This window comes from Photinus pyralis, unplaced genomic scaffold (genome assembly GCF_008802855.1).
Source record: "Photinus pyralis isolate 1611_PpyrPB1 unplaced genomic scaffold, Ppyr1.3 Ppyr1.4_LG2, whole genome shotgun sequence".
NCBI classification, from domain to species: domain Eukaryota; kingdom Metazoa; phylum Arthropoda; class Insecta; order Coleoptera; family Lampyridae; genus Photinus; species Photinus pyralis.
The window spans coordinates 37,262,747-37,273,497 of NW_022170403.1; the positions used below are offsets into that span (position 1 = coordinate 37,262,747).

General features: G+C 33.7%; 1 long non-coding RNA gene across 1 annotated transcript; it reads left to right on the forward strand.

Annotated features, from left to right (window-relative positions):
• The first annotated feature begins 1,002 nt into the window (after positions 1-1,002).
• On the forward strand, positions 1,003-2,034 carry LOC116165039. Its single transcript, XR_004144063.1, has 2 exons — positions 1,003-1,434; positions 1,514-2,034. It is a non-coding gene; the product is annotated as an uncharacterized LOC116165039 (long non-coding RNA).
• The last annotated feature ends 8,717 nt before the right edge of the window (positions 2,035-10,751 follow it).

The window sequence follows — 10,751 nt, forward strand, 5'->3', positions numbered from 1 at the left end:
GAAGCATGAAGGCATTGTGTAAATAAAATTATAGATTAGTTTATCAGAACTAGGACATCAAACATCATTATATTTACAGGCAGATGCTAAAGACGTTATTCTTTCCATTCCATTCCAAATAAAACATAAGCCCACTGATAATAATAATCACTCTACAAACTGACATAATTGCTTACTTTTTTCGCAACAAAGAAAATTGTTTTGTGGTATAGACAAGAGGGTTGGGAATTGGGATGTGTGTGGAACAAAAATATACCCAGAAAAGTCAAAATGCTCAAAGGAGAATGGAGATATGAGGAAATTATGTTCAATTTTAATCCCATGTTAGCCGTCTCGCTAAAGTTTGAATAATGGGAACTTTTGGCAAGCATGTTTTTAAAAATGAAAAAAAGGTTATGTTACATTTGACGTTTCATTGGCATATTAAATAGCCCTTCATCTCAACGAATTCAAATTGAACTCTAGCAGCCAATTTGTTACCATAAACCATATAATTTATTTTTCCAATTATTCTTATTGGCACAACGTTTGGGCTGCGCTGACAACACTCACGTATGGTAGTTTTCTTTGATTATGAAATCCTGAATGTCATAGATTTACTACATGTATTGTGATAATCAAATAGTTCACGGCAGTGTATGTAAGGTATGTATCTAATATCAATACAAATAAGACGGTGGCGTACAGGTTTTTGGGCTAGCCTACAAAGGAAGTGTTGTACCTATAGATAATTCGCTTACTAACTTTGTAAACTGTGCAAGAAAAGATTCTTCTACGGCAACGGAGCCCGTATAAATAATGTTTTTTTATAGAATCTAATGTAATTTTGTGATTGGATTTTTGTCTACCTGCACAACTGCATAACACATTGATGTGTAAAATTTTTCTACTCACTTGCTAAATAAGAAAGATATATCTGCATCAAGTATACCTATATACTAATAAATTTAATATATAGTATTATTTAAAAAAACTCATAATGTCTAGAACACACGAACACCATCCATAACATCACATTTCAGAACAATAAATGTGAACTGAAGACATAATGATTATTACATTGTGTCGCTCCATTTATTATTACAAACATTTCTGAATACTTTCCGTTAATTGTTATGATAATATGTTAGGTCAATGTTCCTATTGCTATTATTGTTGAGAAAATTGTAACAGACAACGATAAAGTGAACCACTTTTGTCCTCCAACGGATATTTTAACAATAACAATCATGTGTCATCCAGTTCAATAACACCGTAGGTATAGATAGGTACCACTTACTTACTAATTATAGAAAAAATTACCAATTACCATGCAAAACGAAATTGTTTTGGAAAATAAAAAGAGAAATATGATGTTTGCCTAGATACAATACATGAAGACATTCGCCCCAAATTTAAGTTCATGATCATGGATGTCACTTGCATAAGTATTGTGTAAGCTGAGGGCTGAGAGATTAGATTAGATAACAACATGGATTAGAATTAACACTTGGATAAAATTGTGTTTTTTTAGGAAGAAATCTGTCTAGCAGTGCACAGCACTTTGGAAAGAAGTTGACAGAAGCATGAGGCGAAGTCAAGTGATTTTTTCAAAACAAATATCATAAGTGATATTGCCAAAAAGCAACAAACTTCATATATATGTCAATAAAATTACAGAAAACTTCTGCAGGTAAATTTTTTTCTCGAAGATATTGCTCACTTAATTTTATTTAATAGAATAAAGTCAATACATATAAATATTACCTATCTGGCTGTTATCAACACTTTTCCGCTACGAAACTAGCGCGTTGGTTTTGCACAGGGTAAGGGTTCTGTTTTTTCATTAAGTACAAAAACAGGCTGTTACTACTCGTATGTTACTTTGCCAGTAGGTACCTATAAAACACTCAAGTGCAATACTTAGTCATCGAAATGCGATTGATGTGATAGTTGCTAGTACATTATATCTAGAGCATTCTTTTATATCTGGGTTTTTCTATAAGATTTTTAAATATGTATTATAGTGAGGTATTGAATAAACTATTTAGATTATCTACTTCTAATTTTGTTTGTTTTCCGCACCAACTTGAGGTAAGAAAAATGGTCGAACAAGTAAATTAAAAAGAATATGTAAATTGGTCGTTTTTTTTGTCTTCAGGATATAATCATCATTAAATAATAATAAAAATAAAGAAGATTTCAAGAGGGAAGCAGGGAAATGGTGTCCTTGGTCAGCTATACCAACTTAAAGCATATACCTAACACGTTGAAATGGTAAGATTTGGAAAGTATAGAAAAATGTATCGTTTAGTTTGGAGAAATTTCACAGCAATTAAAATCCATAGACTGGTTCACTTTTCGAAGATTCTCTGTCCTAGGGGCATTTCAGACAACATTTGGCCAAATAGGCTTTTTTTACTAATTGGTACCTGCTGAACACGAATATCGATGTTGGCACCTCGAAATCTGAACAGGAAGTCCAGAATTCAAGATGGCGGCCAATTTCCGAAAATGTTGATATTTTCACTCATGCGACAGATTTTTTCGATCTAAAAACGGATTATAATGTTATTCCTGACGGAGGTATGGCACGATAATAATAGTGAACCTAATGTTTAGACAATGATTTCATAGTTTTTCTAAGTTTACTGACGGAAAGTACTTTCTGCCAGTAAACTTGCCAAATGTAAATTAGGCTTAACGTCAAAGTGCGTAAAAGTGGATTCCTTTTTTTCATAGTACTATGGCTACTATTTAAATTTCTTCACATCGTGTAATTATTAAATTATTTCTGTTTTGGCAAGCATTTTGGTTCCTGTGCGTCGTGTGAAAGATATCCGCGATGGTCCATGAGCTCATATGGAAGAATTTCCTTTTATTAGAGGAAAACAAAAGAAATCTTGTCGCATCACCTTGAAGAGCCCTCATTTGACGGCGTACTGGTGATTGCGAGAGGCTTCAATGATGAAAGAAAAGTGACATTATAATCTGTTTTTAGATCGAAAAAATGGGTCGTTTCTAAGGAGGAAATCTGTGTCGTCTGACGGTTACAGAAAACGTTTCTTTAATCATTGAAACCTCCAGCAATCACACGACGCACAGTAACTAAAATGCTTGCCAAAACAGAAATAATTTAATACCTACACGTTGTAAAGAAATTTAAACAGTAGCCATAGTATACCTACTATGAAGAAAAGGTTTCCACTTTTACGCACTTTCAGGTTAGAAAAACTATGAAATCATTGTTTAAACATTTGTTCACTATTATTATCGTGCTATACCTCCGTCAGGAATAACATTATAATCCGTTTTTAGATCGAAAAAATCAGTCGCATGAGTGAAAATATCAACATTTTCGGAAATTGGCCGCCATCTTGAATTCTGGACTTCCTGTTCAGATTTCGAGGTGCCAACATCGATATTCGTGTTCAGCAGGTCCAAATTAGTAAAAAACGCCTATTTGGCCAAATGTTGTCTGAAATGCCCATAGAACCTGTTAAAACGCTGTTTTTTATAAAAGTGAACCAGTCTACCACAGGTGTAACTATCGATGAAAAAGATAACTCGAAACTTTAGTTACTGCGATAGATATGCGTTGAGGAAAAATCTGGTCATATAAGGGAATTTATGCAGAATTGTGTAGGTAAGCAGCGATCTGCGCGGGGCCGAAGTCTCGAAATGGGTATATTTAGCGGACATTTGTGAGGCAGGCCCAGCAAAGGAACGTACCTATGTGCCAAAAAGGGATTTTGTATTACAAATCATCTAAATTAAAAAAACTATGTTTCAAATGGTGTTATTAGACAGTCAGCATACAGTAGAGGATAATAAAGTGAGGACAATCAATAAGAACAATGTAACATTTTATGTAGATTCAGGACATAGGTAGGTACCCCACCAGTCATTTAGATGAACAACAATTATCTTTGTTCACAGTTAGTAATGTTGAAAACCCAATTTAAATAGCGGTCAGAAAACTAGTAATCATTATTCATTTTAATGCAAGTGGTGGAGGAACATTTTAGTTTGTAGTGTTGTTGGTATAGGTATGCGGTCATTTTCCCGTTGCAAAAATCCCACATGGTCGTAACAAAATCTCAATTGGCCGCCGTTGTGAATAAAATGAACGCTTTATTATTGGATGGGGTTTTCAAGTGGATGTCAACAACAAATTAAATTTAAATGTAGATAATCTTTAATATACTTATAATATATAATATAATATTTATGGATAAAAATTTTGATCGTTTTTAAATTCTAGTCTGCACCCAAAGTACTTGATTCCAAATCAGTTTCTTAACTATCCGTCCGACTACACATATTAGAGCACTATTCATTTTATTCACAGGGGCGGGCATATTGACATTGACCGGATGGATTTTGTGATGGGGAGCATTTAACCAGCGCGCAATTAATTATAGTAGTGCGGGATTTTTACCAAATGAACAAGTGACTGGCGACCACCAAAGTAATTTAACAATTAATGGTAACATTTTCAACATACAGATAAGACGAGTATTTTTTGAAATTGCCTCAACGTTAAATTAATTTGACAGTATAGTTTCTATAGAAACAAGTGTATCTACATTAGAAGTTATCTTGATACTTGATACTTTGACATATTCCGGGCGTCGCGTCGCCGCCATCAGATAAATTTGCCTGAAAGATAAATTGCCGGTCCGTATTTTAAGTTTTTTTTCCTAAGCTCCTGGGCTATATGGGTAAGTAGGTAGGTACCTGAATTTTTTCATGATTTTTGTAGTAGTACACACTACACAGTTAATTTTCACACAGACATTATACACAAAAACGAGGTGGTAAGCAAATGAGGGGGTAGTTTGATTTGCCTCACCACAGAGCCTGCACGTGAGTTCCGCCACAAATCCAATATTATGCAGGTGATAGTTGACCATCCATCTTTAAGGACACCGGTGATCTTTGTCCAAAACTTAATAATGAAGGAGTTACGGGCAATGTTAAATTTAACAAGAAATCGATCTAGTAGGCCATGTAATTCTTTTGTCATATTGCTATTGTGACATTGGTTATTCGTTGAGTTGACGTAATTTTAAGATTTGTTAGTGCCTATCCTACCATCATGGACATCCCCAGGAGAGTTGACCAAGTTCTGAGAGAGGCGGCCACGCCAGGCATAGGTATGTCAAATAGGTAAAAGTATCAAATTGATATGGCTACCTTTTCAAGGTTTCCAGGAAGCGAACACTACGCTCCATCTACGCAACATAATTATATTGAAATACAGGGCGTTTCAAACAGAATCATCCGATTTTGTAGGTTTATAATTTGTTTAGACGCCATTTTGACAATAACTAAGCTGGGCGTTGACAGAAGCGCGCTACTGCTACCTAGCGGAAACCACGCGAAACTCGAGAGCTTCCTCTTACTAACAGTACATTGTTCTATCAAATCGGACTTATAGATGAATAGCAATACATTTTTAAAATCGGATGATTCTTTTTGAAACGCCCTGTATTATCTGCGTGTTCTAAGATGCAAAAAAAGTCGGTTGATATGGTGTAGGTGCAATAAACGGATTGCAGTTTTGTTTGTTATGAAGATACAGATTGCAGTGGTGATTAAAAAAACCGTTGCTGAATTTATTTGCAAACTTTTCGAAAATGAAAACTGGATTGATAATTGTTTTTTTTTTAATCCATGTGCTTAATCAAAATAATACTAAGCTGCAGCATGTGTATTTGAAATATTACATTATATTTATGCGAAAATCTAAATAAAGGGTCTATAACGAAAGGTCATATACCACTTGAGGGTTAGTGTTATATTTTAAAGATAGTGGCGCGCCTAATAGTTATTTATCATACAAGACGATAAAGGGATGTTTTAAGCATTGAGTGCGCAGCCACAAGTGAATGAACTTTCACGTTAGTTTTTTTTAAATTTTAACCATGGACCAAAATAAATAGTAGGCCGTGCATTTATGAAGATTTTGTTTTGTTTATTGTATCAATGGCAGCCGATACCAATTAATAAATGTGGCTGGTGGTAGAAACATGCCATTTCAAAATTTTGAAAAAATGATACTAGGTATATATAAAATATAGGTTGTGGTACATCAATGTAATCAGGAAAACGAGTACAAAAATTGACCTTAAAATATATAGAGTGTTGCATTTAAAAGTACTGGGTCAAATCTTAGAAACCGTGGTCCAAAAATTTTTTTTAACTAAGCCACTGGATTTTTCGTAAAAATATCAAAAACAAACAGTTTTTACCTTTTTTTCTATTTATTACATGGATAGTAAGATAAGATAATATCCCAAAATTTGTAACATCCCCATAAAAATTTTTTTTGCTTTGCAATTAAAGAAATTAGTTTACACAAGTTTCTACCGCCATTTTGATTTTTTTACTACACACTGTTCCCGCGTGTCGGAAAACCATCACCATTAGGTCTTTATTTACTAGCCAGAAAATAAAACTAACAATGTTGCGTATCAAAAAGTATTAAGTAAAATAAATATGAAGTTTTTTTTAAAAATTTTCTTATTATTTATTCCAGTTCGAATTTTTTATTCATAGCTAGACAGGACAACGTCTGTCGAGCCAAAGTCTTTCATAATGACGAAAGCAGGGACGAAAGTAGTACCTTTACGAGAAAAAATCGACTCTCGTTTTTCTTCGATATGTAATATGGGTGATGGACTATCCAAACAAAATAATGCATAACTAAATAGTTCCACGAAATAAGCACATTTTTCCCAGTTAATAATTTAACCCAAATAGGGGTTCCGAAACCCTGTTACAAATCCTTAAAATAAGGGGTTAGTCGGAAATATTCACAATGAAATTAAAAGGTTCTGGGAAGGAAGACAGGGTTTTTATTGAATGCAAGCAAATTCTTAGGAAAGGTATATCTGGGTAAAACTTGATGGATGGGAAAGGATTAACTAAGAATACAAGTAGTACAGATCCTTGCTGAAGAAGTTTACGCGAAATTAAATTGTTAAAAGTTATATAGGTATGTATTTTGTTTTATTTTAATTAAGAGAAAATGCAACTAGGAAGAATGAATTGCTAGTTCGAGAGTGAATTTACATCTCGCCCGAAACAATACCTATAGGTATACTTACATGAATACTGTCATTGAATTTATAAACTATCTAAATTCAATGGTACTGTTATGTTATGACCGCTTTTACTTCGACAAAAATGGCCAAGTAATTGAAACAGAATAAAATACTACTTGTAATTTGTGCTTTTTCTTCTAATTTTGGGATTCGAACTAACAAAAACGTTGAGGCATTGTATATTCCTACTATATACAATGATTCAGGTTATTTTCTAGAAAACTGTTAGGTACCTACGTAAAACGTAAAGATTGTTAAATGATAGTAACACACATTTAGTGCTTACTCATCTTTGAGATGAGCTGGTCAATTTTCAAAGAAAACTGTGTGCATATGAGCAATAGCATAGAGGAAAAAATCCAATGAAAAAAAAACTACGGAAAAAAAATCCAGGAAAAAAGAGGCACGGAAAAAAAAACCAGCGGAAAAATAAGCCAGGTAAAAAAAGTCAGCGGAAACAAAATCCAGGAAAAAACAGTCAGGAAAAAAGAATGTATATTAAATTAAAAGAACAGTGTTCTTTTCTGGCTTAATTTTCTAAATTATATTGTAGGCAATTATCAGGATTGTTACTTAACGATGGGTTAATGCATTCTTTTCTTCATCCTCTTACTTGCATTCTTCAAATGCTTGTAAAATATCTTTTTTGCCTTTGTCTTAAGTAACGTACGTAAGTAGTTTCTTGCGTTTTTACGAATTAACGTTATTTCTTATTAAAAATAGATGATGTTACCATCAAGGGTAACTTTGTCAAATGTAAACTACCTCTACCTATCTCTTACAGTTCCCGAGATCCCCATGGTGGCCTTTGAATTTGAATCACCCTGTATAGGTCAATTATTACACTAATATGTAATAGGTACTATCATTGAATAAAGAGCTTTATTGTGTTTTTTTTTACGTAACGCTATCAGAGGTTTAGGTACTTCCCTTTTTCTCATACAGATTTTTCCGTAGATGTTTTTCCGTTTTTTCCTTGGATGGTAGATCCTGTACTTTTTCCATAGATTAATTTTCCATGGATTATTTTTCCATGGATTATGTTTCCATGGATTATTATTCTATGGATTATACTTCCGGTGGATTTCTGTTCCGTAGGATTTTTTTTCCGTGGCTGTTTTTTCCTGGATTTTTTTTCCGTAGTTTTTTTTTCATTGGATTTTTTTTCCGCTGACGAGAGGAAAATTGTATACCTCTATGGCATTAGCTAGATTGTGCATGTGCAATCTTAAAAATAAACCATATTTCAGCCTAGCAGACAGGCAACCTATATCGCAGTTCCAGTTAAAGGAACACTGAAACATTTATGGTAAGGCAAAGTATTTAAACAATGGTCGGGTTTGTTGGGGAGTACAAAAAACGAAAAATTTGTCGATTTGTGTATAAAGTATAAGGATATAATCGGTTCAGTTTGTTCTTATACGCTGCTAACACAATGTTGTTAGGGTTTGGTTGCACAAATCTGTATTCAAAGCGGGTAATGCACTATACCTGATGTTATTTAAGCATAGGTACCCCTAAGATAAGGTAGGTCATAAATACCTACTTAAGCCTATTCGTCCTTGGGTCACTGAAGAATGCGGTCTGCGGTTAGATAATTAGGTTTAGTTATTAAAACGCTATTAATAGACTTGATAGTGATGGGCAACTCCAGCTAATGGCTACAGTTACTTGACCTATGCATTCGGAAAATTATAAGAAATTACATTTCAAATTCAGCACAGCATAACATTGATTAGGCTAGTTTTTTAGTTCCTAGGCGAGGTGATCACTGTTTTGTTAATTTAGGGTTTGTGGGCTTGACTCAGCTTGACTGCAGAGTGCAGAAGTATCGCATACACAGTGATTGTGATACACTATACTTACAGTGCAGGTACCTAGATCACTTGTTTATCAAATCAATAAACAGTATCTCCCTATTAGACACTGTTTGAACAGTATTTTATAGCTGTTTACCTGTTTGCTTTAAGTATTATCGTTCAGTGAAAATTTCCTTATTCAATGGTATAACTTTATTTTACAATATTCGTAGTTATTTTGTATTTACAACAAATTCCCTACCTACTTCAATTTATCTAAAATTAGGTATTATTTACTTAGATTTAGAGCGTTCCGGGGTACTTGCATAGGTAGGTATAGGGTAGATGCTCCTGTTGTGGCCATGGCACCAATTGTGGCCAACCGCGAAATGTATCTTAAATATTAACGGCCCCGTTCAAATTAACCAATAGAATTAAATGAAGTTTGAATGTTTATTGTATTCTGGATGACGCCTGCGCATTTGATTCGATTTGTCAGTTATAATATGGTCTAGCCAGTCTATTTTCTCACGTGAAACGGGTGTGTTGTGCATTGCTTAGACGTTTTGTTAAGGAACTCGTGGTAAGTAAATGTTTCATTCTGTGTACAAATATAAGTATTGACATACGAGGTAGCTGATATTAGATTTACAAAGGACTTTCCCACGTTATTTCAAGACTTTTGGTTAGATATTTAACCTACAAATGGTTAAATTAATGGTGGTCACAACTGGAGCATCAAACATGCCTTCTGCGCCAGTTGTGGTCTTTTGGTGGCCACAATTGGGGGATGAAAACCAGTTGTGGCCACGTATTAGAAAAGGATGGAAAAATGCAAAACTGATGTATTGAAAAAGGATTGAGAACTTAAAAAAATCAATATATTACAGAATATTGTTATACAAACAGCATCAGAAAAAAGTGATAATTCTATGAAGACATCCAACAATGATAAAGACTCGGATAAAGATGTAAAGCTCTTTAAAAAACGGACAGTTAGTGGTGTTCTTCAAGATTTAAAAACATGGCCCGATGATTCTCCAGGAAATTCAAAAAGAAATAGGATCCCCCTTCCTTCAGTGGTCACCTCGGATAAATGGATTGAAATTTTTGAAGCAAAAGAAAAATCTAAAGAAAATTTAGCTGCCGAGAAGGCTGCAAAAAGAAAGAGTAAGACTGACGCAATGAACAAAAGAAGAAATCTAAAAAAAAAGAAGAAAGTGCCTAATAATCAAAGAGGCAATGAAAACAATAAAAAACTTTTAGAGTGTAGTACGACAGAAGTAAAAACAATTTTAGATGGAAATGATGCCAAAGATGGTGAACTTATAAAAGAAACCAAGGAGAGTATTGAAGACAAAAGTGAACAGAAACAGACCAAAGATTCTAATGCAAATACTGTGATAGAACAAAAGACTTGTGAAGAAGAAAATAATGTGATTACCTTAGATGTAGGAAGCTATGTGATTGTCAAATATGAAGGTGAACTATATCCAGCAAAGATTTTAAACAAAGAAAACAATGAATGTTATTGTTGTGCGATGAAAAGAAGTGGTGTTAAACATTGGAAATGGCCTGATTCACCAGATCTCTTGTGGTACAAGGAGCAAGATTTAGTTTTGAAAATCAATGAACCTAAACCAATAAATACCAGAGGGATATGTGCTGTTCCTGAAATGGATTCTTTATCATAATTTTTATGTAACTCTCTAAGTATATATTTTTTTTTGTTCTAAAGTTTATGTTTTAAAATTTGCCTAAGAATATTTTTTTAATTTAATTTTTAATAAATAAGTACACCTTGTTCATTATTGCACTTATTTAGTACCTAGGTATTTGTTTTGTATTTCTACATGATGGC